This window comes from Alosa pseudoharengus, unplaced genomic scaffold, assembly GCF_046254945.1.
Source record: "Alosa pseudoharengus isolate Yale_2024_CS ecotype anadromous, Long Island Sound unplaced genomic scaffold, YU_APseudo_1.1 YU_APseudo_1.1_scf_4, whole genome shotgun sequence".
Taxonomy (NCBI): domain Eukaryota; kingdom Metazoa; phylum Chordata; class Actinopteri; order Clupeiformes; family Clupeidae; genus Alosa; species Alosa pseudoharengus.
Window position 1 is genome coordinate 332,501 of NW_027468774.1, and position 7,500 is coordinate 340,000.

The 7,500-nt window shown below is 39.5% G+C and overlaps 1 protein-coding gene across 1 annotated transcript in view; it reads left to right on the forward strand.

Annotated features, from left to right (window-relative positions):
• Window positions 1-7,500, forward strand: part of LOC143102994 (kelch-like protein 11) — a 23,094-nt gene that overhangs the window by 14,063 nt on the left and 1,531 nt on the right. The window lies entirely within an intron of this gene.

Sequence of the window (7,500 nt, forward strand, 5' to 3'; positions counted from 1 at the left end):
TGGCAGTTAAAAGTGAGTGCATCTCTGGTTTTCTAGGAGCCACTGTTTTAAGTGAGTTTTAAAGGTGTTATATGTAGGACACTCTCTTATTGGGAGGGGCAAGCTATTCCATAGTTTACCTCCTACTACTGACAATACGTTTTGGCCAAAAACGGTGCGTCTGAATGGTATTATACAGTCCCCTTTTACAGAGGCCCGTGTACTACCTCCACTTCCAAGTCTTTGGAAAAAGCCATGCAGCGGAGGGGGGGCAAGATTGTGCAGCACTTTGTATACCAAACACGCATACTTAAAGTCTCTAAAATTGTCAAAGCTTAAAATTTTATGTCTCTCTAAGATATCGCAATGGTGAAATGACAATGCCTTTTTATCAAAAGTTTTTATGGCTTTCTTAAATAGCGATTCAATGATTTTAAGAGTAGTTATGCCGGTAAATGACCAGTTTATAAAACAATACACAAAATGTGAAAATATCATGGTATATAAAAACAACTTGGCAGCCTTGGTGTCAAGAAATGGCCTAACTTGCTTAAAATTTAGCAAATTGAATTTGACTTTATTTGCCACCTTTTTTACATGACTTTTAAAGGTTAAGGTGGAATCATATATGACCCCAAGGTACTTAAATTCACTAACTAAATCAAGCTCCTGTCCTCTAAGGAACACATTGGAATGTGACACCTTCATATTTTGTTTGGTGAACGCCATGCAGACTGTTTTTTTAGTGTTTAGGTAGAGACATGACTTGGTGAGCCAGTCATCAATGTGAGCCATTGCAGCTGTAAGTGTGGATGCTATGTCTTGGTAGTTCTTAGCATGTGCAAAAATCACAGCATCATCTGCATACATCTGGACATACATTTTTGCATGCCTCTGGCAGATCATTTATATAAAGTGTAAACAGGATTGGGCCAAGTATAGAGCCCTGGGGGACCCCTACTGGACAATCACAGAGTGGAGACTTTGAATCATTAATACAAACGCATTGCTTTCTGCTGGACAGGTATGATTTCATCCAGTTGAGAGCTTGCACAGAGAAATTAAAATAAGTGAGTTTAGATAGGAGAACTTCATGGTTAACAGTATCAAAAGCTCGCTTGAGGTCTAGGAAGACAGCACCAACATAAGAACTCCTATCTAGGTAGCCTTTAACCTTTTCCAAAAATAAACAATTGGCTGTTTCTGTTGAGTGATGGGCCCTAAAACCAAATTGCATAGGGTGAAGTGAGTTATTGCTTTTATTGAGATGTTGAATCAGTAATTTAGCCACCCATTTTTCAACTATTTTGGAAACTACAGGCAAAATGCTGATTGGCCGATAATTGGCCATATCTGACCTTTCACCTGATTTAAAAACGGGTGTGACCAGGGCCATCTTCCATGCAGATGGCACAATGGATAGACTTAAGGACTGATTAATCAGATATGTAATAGGCTGTATAAGGGTCTCTTTGTGCCGTTTTAAGAAATTAGTATCAAGGCCATAGATATCCATGGCCTTTGAATTTTTTAAGCCACTGATGATATTTGCTACTTCTGTTTCAGTTATTTGCTGTAGGTGGAAAATCGGCTGTGTATAATTAATGGGGCAAGTAGAGTAGCTGGATGAATTAAAAAGTTGGGTTATTTCATAGGGTTACCCTAGGAAGCGAATTTCGAAGTGTAAATATGGTTTTAATGTGTAAACAGACCAACCGCGATTTTGCAATGAAGTGAATGGAGCCTTTTATGTAGGGCTACTAGGCTACTTTCACAAAGTCTGTAGTTCTGTCAAAATGTATCTTATCTATGAACGGACTACATGGTTATCTTTAGACTTCGTAGATGTAGTTACTACAGTTTGGAAGCGAAATTCGAAGTGTAAATATGGTTTTAATGTGTAAACAAGACGCCTGATGTTTAATATATGTTAATGAATGGGCACAGTATTATTGTGTACAGTAATGGGCTATCAGTAGTATGTAAACAGTTCATGTGTTATGTGATTTACATAAACTAGTAAACAACAGAAATGTTAAAAGCTGGTATTGTGTTTCCTGAATTCTTACATTCAGGCATTCAAATGAAATGTAATTAAATAGCATATCAATCATGCAACAATGCAAAAACAATTAAACTAGTGTAGGCCTAATTATATTTTACATTAGTAAAGCAGTACTCTGATGTGCATGCTTTCACAAACTTTTTTGAACAATCTTAGCACTTTAAACATTGACTGTTTTGAAGTGCATGTAGGCAATATAGTATAAAAATAATAATAATGTTGTGTTGATGCAGATAACTTTTGATCCGTGTGCCCGATTTTCATAAATGAGGTACCGTTGGAATCCTTGGATGAGGCCAAGTTCCGTGCCCCAGATCAAACCCACTCTTGCAGTTCCTCGGAACCGCAATTCTAGTTATATCTTCCTATTCACCCACTTTTTGGCCGAACTACTGTTCCCAGACCGTTTGAGCTATCGACGCGGTTCGAACTCCAAAAATTCAGGCCCGAACCGGTGTAACTTGCTTGTTGCTTTCGTGTCGCTGGCCCTTGTCGTTTTCGCGGTATTCCCGTTTTTCTGCGTTTTTTGGGCCCATTGAAATGAATGGCGGAATGTTCAGAATTGAAATTTCGATTGTGACATCACAGCTCTAATTGCTTAAGCTTGCACCTGGCAGAGTTCTGAACCATCTGGCAGAGCTCTAATGGGCTGGGCTGGGCTGTCTGTGTATATGAAGGTGTGTGCATGTAACTTTTGACCCGTATGTCCGATTTTCATAAATGAGGTACCGTTGGAATCCTTGGATGAGGCCATGTTCCATGTTCCATGCCCCTGATCAAACCCACTCTTGCAGTTCCTCGGAACCGCAATTCTAGTTTGATTTCATATCATAGCTATGCAGATGACACACAAATTTACTTAGCTCTATCACCAAACGACTATGGTCCTCTTGAATCTATGTGTCAGTGTATAGAACAAATCAACACCTGGATGTCTCAAAATTTTCTTCAGCTGAACAAAGAAAAAACTGAAGTAACTAGAATTGCGGTTCCGAGGAACTGCAAGAGTGGGTTTGATCAGTGGCACGGAACTCGGCCTCATCCAAGGATTCCAACGGTACCTCATTTATGAAAATCGGGCACACGGATCAAAAGTTGTCTGCATTAACGCAACATCCAATAAGCTAAAACGCATAAATAACATGGTTGCTATGCTGGTTGCTATGGTGGTCGCTAGGTTGACATTACAGGGGTGGTTTCTAGGTTGTTGCTAGGGTAATTAGTTAGTTGCTAGTAAGCCATCTTAAGCTGACTGCATAAAGTGATTATTTTAAGAGATACATTTTCAAACCAGAACTGTGTATAGGTCATGGTTAAAAACGTATCAGAATCTCAGAAATAATCACGTAATGCAGCCAGTTTAAGATTTTTTAAGAAGTCAGATTTTTTAAAGGCAATCAAATTTCTGCTGACTCTCTTCTGGCTGCGGTTAAAGGCCAGCGCCTCCTGAGAGGCCTGAAGGGTCAGTTCTGAGGTTGTTGGCTGCTGGAACCGAAAAAAGGACTGCATTTTCTTAAAAGACAATGTGACTGAAGTGCGGGCAAAGTTTGCACAGAAGTGTACGATTTTTCCCACCCTCATCGACCTCGTCATAAAACTTGTTTAAATGATCACACGACGCCTCCTTGCTGCTTTGTTGTCTACATCAGCATTTCTCAAACTTCTTTGACCTGAGGCCCAGTCAAGGCATACTTTGGGGTCATAGGGCCCACCTACATGAACCCACCCCCTCCTCCCAACCCCTATCAAATTGTAATGATATCACAATTATTATTTTTATACTATATTGCCTACATGCACTTCAAAACAGTCAATGTTTAAAGTGCTAAGATTGTTTACAAAAGTTTGTGAAAGCATGCACATCAGAGTACTGCTTTACTAATGTAAAATATAATTAGGCCTACACTAGTTTAATTGTTTTTGCATTGTTGCATGATTGATATGCTATTTAATTACATTTCATTTGAATGCCTGAATGTAAGAATTCAGGAAACACAATACCAGCTTTTAACATTTCTGTTGTTAGTTTATGTAAATCACATAACACATGAACTGTTTACATACTACTGATAGCCCATTACTGTACACAATAATACTGTGCCCATTCATTAACATATATTAAACATCAGGCGTCTTGTTTACACATTTAAACCATATTTGCACTTCGAATTTCGCTTCCAAACTGTAATAACTACATCTACAAAGTCTAAAGAAGATAACCATGTAGTCTGTTCATAGATAAGATCAATTTTGACAGAACTACAGACTTCGTGAAAGTAGCCTAGTAGTCCTACATAAAAGGCTCCATATTCACTTCATTGCAAAATCGCGGTTGGTCTGTTTACACACTAAAACCATATTTACACTTTGAAATTCGCTTCCAAATTGTAGTAACTACATCTACGAAGTCTAAGGAAGATAATCATGTAGTATGTTCACAGATAAGATACATTTTGACAGAACTACAGACTTCGTGAAAGTAGCCTGGAAGCCCTACATAAAAGGCTCCATTAACTTCATTGCAAAATCGCGGTTGGTCTGTTTACACACTAAAACCATATTTACACTTCGAAATTCGCTTCCAAATTGTAGTAACTACATCTACGAAGTCTAAGGAAGATAATCATGTAGTATGTTCACAGATAAGATACATTTTGACAGAACTACAGACCTCGTAAAAGTAGTACCTAAAATTAGTGTGATAAATGGCCATCACGTAGCCTAAAGCATATAGCACTAGCATATGACAACAGCAAATAGCTAACGTTTACGTTAGCCTAACTTACTTATCGTTGACGTTGACCCGACACGTTTATAAGTTAGACCATAGACTGATAAGGACGTCCATCAAAATTCCGTGTGTATCCTGTGTATCTTTCGTGCTGCTATCCTGTTGCCTTTTCCCTGTTGTTCCGGCAACAAGGTTTTTACGCGATATTTGCCACATCCCAGAGAGTTGTTGTTTGGTGGGTCAGGTGACGAGCCGTCGAATCACAGCACAGCACCCAGAATGCATTGCAACACACCGTCTTAAAGGGACTCATCGTTAGGTCGGCTTTAAATAGCATACAGAACCTATAGTAATATAACGTTGTCTGTAAGCTCCACAGATCGTGGCAGGACAATTGAATTGAGTGTGGACTTCTTGCCGGGCAATAATGAGTAACTTAACTTGAATAGTGATGCGTGGATGTGCATAGTGTCTGTATGAATGCGTGTTTCTCAATGTAATAATCTAAACAACTGTACACATGACTGTGTTTGAATGGAGCTAGCTGGGCATAGAACTGGGCTGAATGGATTGGGGAAATACTTTATTTATTTATTTTTTTAATGACCTATATGAACATGGTTTGGCTTTAAAAAAAAGAGGAGACAGCTTCGCGCTGTCTCATCTTTTTTGACCTTTAATGACCTATATGAACATGGTTTGGCTTTAAAAAAAAGAGGAGACAGCTTCGCGCTGTCTCATCTTTTTTTACATTACCTTTACACTTAGTGCTGGCAAGGCATTGAACTGGGCTTCATTCGAGGATTCCAACGGTACCTCATTCATGAAAATCGGACATACTGGTCAAAAGTTACATGCACACACCTTCATATACACAGACAGCCCAGCCCAGCCCATTAGAGCTCTGCCAGGTGGCTTAGAACTCTTCCAGGTGCAAGCTTAAGCAATTAGAGCTGTGATGTCACAATCGAAATTTGAATTCTGAACATTCCGCCATTCATTTCAATGGGTCCAAAAAACGCAGAAAAACGGGAATACCGCGAAAACGACAAGGGCCAGCGACACGAAATTAACAAGCAAGTTACACCGGTTCGGGCCTGAATTTTTGGAGTTCGAACTGCGTCGATAGCTCAAACGGTCTAGGAGCAGTAGTTCGGCCAAAAAGTGGGTGAACAGGAATAATAAATAAATAAAGTAAACTTAAGAAGAACAATAGTGGGCTTGCTCCGCAAGCCCACAGCATGGCTTTGCCATGCTGTGGTCTTGCTGGATCAAACCCACTAATTACATTTGGTAAAAATGAGGAAAGACTTAGGGTTGCCACTCTCCTTGGCACAAAAGGGTTGAAGGCAAAGGATACTGTTAAAAATCTTGGTGTATTAATTGACAGTGATCTAAATTTCAACAGCCACATGAAAGCGATAACTAAATCAGCTTTTTACCACCTCAAAAATATTGCCAAACTCAGAGGGCTGATGTCAAAATATGACTTAGAAAAACTCATTCATGCATTTATCTCCAGCAGGGTTGATTACTGCAATGGACTGTTCACAGGCCTTCCTAAAAAGACTATTAAACAGCTTCAGGTGATACAAAATGCAGCAGCTAGGATTCTAACAAAAACTAAAAGAACTGACCACATTACTCCAATTCTTAAGTCCTTGCACTGGCTTCCAGTAAGTCACAGAATTGACTTTAAAGCACTATTGCTTGTTTATAAATCAGTAAATGGAGCAGGACCTAAATACTTGTCAGACATGCTTCAGCAGTACACACCTTCTCGTCCTCTGAGGTCCCAGGTGAAAAACCTGCTAGTAAAACCTACAGTTAGAACTAAACATGGTGAAGCAGCTTTTAGCTGCTATGCGGCTCAGCTGTGGAACCAACTTTCGGATGACATCAAAAAGGCCCCAACTGTAGCCAGTTTTAAATCTAGACTTAAGACCAAACTGTTCTCAGATGCTTTCTGCTAACTGTGCCGAGTTACAAATTCTGAATCTGCCTTGATAATTATTCTACTTTGTCTTTTATTACTTTTTTTACTACTTTTGCCTTTGTTTTGCTTACTAATTATTCTTTATTTTTAAATGATTTTACCTTGTTTTATGTTTCCTTTTTATTATGATCGATCTTTACCTTTTAACTATTCTTTGACTATATTGCCCTTCTATGCTTTTATTTGTTATTATTGTTTGGTTTTGTTTATGTAAAGCACATTGAATGACCTCTGTGTATGAAATGCGCTATATAAATAAACTTGACTTGACTTGTTATATTAATAAATGCTTATTAAAATTCTCAAAACAATGCCGTAAGAAGTGGGGGGACGGCGTTCCCCCGCGTTCAACACCCACTACACCCCTGCCCAATACACAATGGGGCATCTTGTCCCGTGTGTGTGTGCGTGACGTGTGTTTGTGTGTGTGTGTGTGTGTGCGTGACGCGTGTGTGTGTCTGTGTGTGTGTGTGTGTGTGTGTGTGTGTGTGTGTGTGTTTATGTGTCTGGTGAGCAGCCTACTGTACACCCTATGTGTGTGTGTATGTATGTATGTGTGCGTGCATGCGTGTGTGTATGTGTGCGTCCGCGTGCGTGTGTGTGTGTGTGTGTGTGCGTGCGTGTGTGTGTGTGCGTGCGTGTGTGTTCACGTGTGTGTGTGTGTGTGTATGTGTGTATGTATTTTATTAACATATCTGTGTTGCCTGTTTGATCATGTGTATGTAATAA